Raw genomic sequence first — 2,210 nt, forward strand, 5'->3', positions numbered from 1 at the left:
CAAATACGCAAGGGCTGACCACCCAGAAGGTAGAACCAATAAAGGAGCCTCTGGCAGGTTCTTTTTGACTGGAGACACTGTGTGAGCATACAGCTGCAGCCTAAAAAACCATGGAAGTCCCTCAGTATAAGCAGGACATTCATCCGTGAACACTATTTTCCCTTCTGTTCTTGTCCTCACATGGACTCCCTCATAGCCTCAGAGCAATTGAAAACTTTTGCCGGGACCACTCTCAGGGATTGTCTGAAGGCTCTCTTACCTTACTGGGAGTCCCAACTGCTCTTCAGAATGTGGACTGTTGGACTTTCTTTCTTAGTCTCACTTCTCGACTAATTCAGTTACAAGACCAGCAGTTAAGAGCCATTGGTGTGGTGGGTGGTCTCTTAATTTACAGAAAGGCTTTGGTCATTTTGACTGTGGTTGAATCCTTTTTCCCTTCTGGGATTGGAGTGTTCTCCTTAGATGGAGGCTCCTTCCATTTGCTTGAGCCTGGAGCTAAGCATGGGGAGTGAGATGCAGTTGTTGTCACACACCCCATGTCTTCTGGTCATTTTCTTCTTTGCTGCCCCTCCTCACAGGCTCTTCCTGGGGTCCATCATAAATGGTGTCCCTTCCCCAGAGGATGGGGTTTTCCCTTCCCCACCAGCACCATGTTGGCAAGAGTTGTGTGAGTCCCATGCAAGGAGGGCTGCTGCCCTGGATCTTGCCCAGCATGTTTATCACTACCTGAGCTCCCACCCACAATATACAGAGCCTGGAGCAGAAGCTGTCTTTTCTGTCCATTTTACTGAGCTATTCCTATAGCACATCAAAGCTTAGGTGGCCTGGGCCTTGGACTCACTCTCCCAAACAGCCTTGGCTCCACTGAGCTCTGGTGTGGAGATTGCACCACCACATGACTTGTCCCTTGACAGCTGCAGGGTAGGTGGGGCCCTGGCTGTGTTGGGCCCATCTCTATCTTCTGAGAACCTAGCTGGCCCCCTTGCTTCCCCAGTCTCTTCCTCCTCTACAATGTCCTCAAAGCTGAAGGTCAAGAAACACTTTTCCCTCTGTTCAGTGGGTCGCTCAATCAGAAGTTCTGAACGAGACACACTGCAGTTGCAAGGGGTCATTGACTCTTCCGTTCCAGTTAGGCCTTGGAGACCACATCAGGCCCTCCAGTCCTAGGTGAAAACAAGAACTCCTACTCTTTGGTCATGCTGGGACAGTTGTTAGGATATTGGCTAGTGATGGCACATCCTCTGGGAGAGATGGACTGAGTCGTTGAGGGGGAGCCTTGAAAGACAGAGCAGGAATGGTACAGAGAGAAGAGATGCTCAGTTTTATAAGGGAGTGAAGAAGCTGCCCCTGACCCAGCAGGAGTGTGTCATAGAGGAGAGGCAGCTGGGCTGACCTCAGAAGGAGGAGGTCAACCTCCGTGACGGAAGTGTCGCCTACTGCTTCGAAGTGAAGGAGAAGGAGGAGGAGGAAGTCACTTGGAGTTCTTAGTACCACCCAAGGCATACCAGCCTCTACTCAGAATTTTCTGTTCTACTGTCACTGATGTCTGCACAGCCCCTGCCATAGAGATGCCAGCTAGGAATAACACCTTTATTGTTAAGGTAGAAGGCTCTTCAGAGTACATTCCGAGAGACTACTGATGCACTTCATGTAAAGGCCTGAGTGCTTAACATCCACGAGTGCCTAAGCCTAGTATCCTGCCCTGCTATCAGCCATCACTCCATAACCTTTTGCCTGGACCCTGAGACCTCCTTCCTCACAAGGGATAACTCAGACAGCCTGGAGTTACCCTGCCTGAATCATTCAGAGAGTCTTCCCAGCCAGGATATGATGCTGGGACCCAGTGAGAGTAACAATTGCCTGCCGCAGGGGACTTATGGGGACCCTTCAGACTGGCTTTCAGTGTCCTCCCCTATTTCTGCCTCTATTGCTGCCTTCCACTTTGACCCAATAGAACTACTTCCTCTGTAATTGAGAAGGAACTCAAGTCTATAAAAATTCACAGTTTAGACTTAATGTCACCTTCGACATGCGTACTGGCCATGGAAAATACACTAATCCTGTATTATAATCCATGATTGACCTGCATGCCTACTTTCAACAAGTGTCCAACCTAGCCTTCAAGGCCCTCAAACTTTGTATATCCCAGGACAGTGTAGGCTATTTCTGCAATCTTGTCCAGCAGGCTATGGAACCAATTCTTTAATTTT

At 49.3% G+C, this 2,210-nt stretch overlaps 1 pseudogene; it reads left to right on the top strand.

The window, feature by feature from the left end:
• The first annotated feature begins 501 nt into the window (after positions 1-501).
• LOC142840329 (SH2B adapter protein 1 pseudogene) lies at positions 502-1,971 on the top strand (annotated as a pseudogene).
• The last annotated feature ends 239 nt before the right edge of the window (positions 1,972-2,210 follow it).

Source organism: Microtus pennsylvanicus, chromosome X, assembly GCF_037038515.1.
Source record: "Microtus pennsylvanicus isolate mMicPen1 chromosome X, mMicPen1.hap1, whole genome shotgun sequence".
NCBI classification, from domain to species: Eukaryota; Metazoa; Chordata; class Mammalia; order Rodentia; family Cricetidae; genus Microtus; species Microtus pennsylvanicus.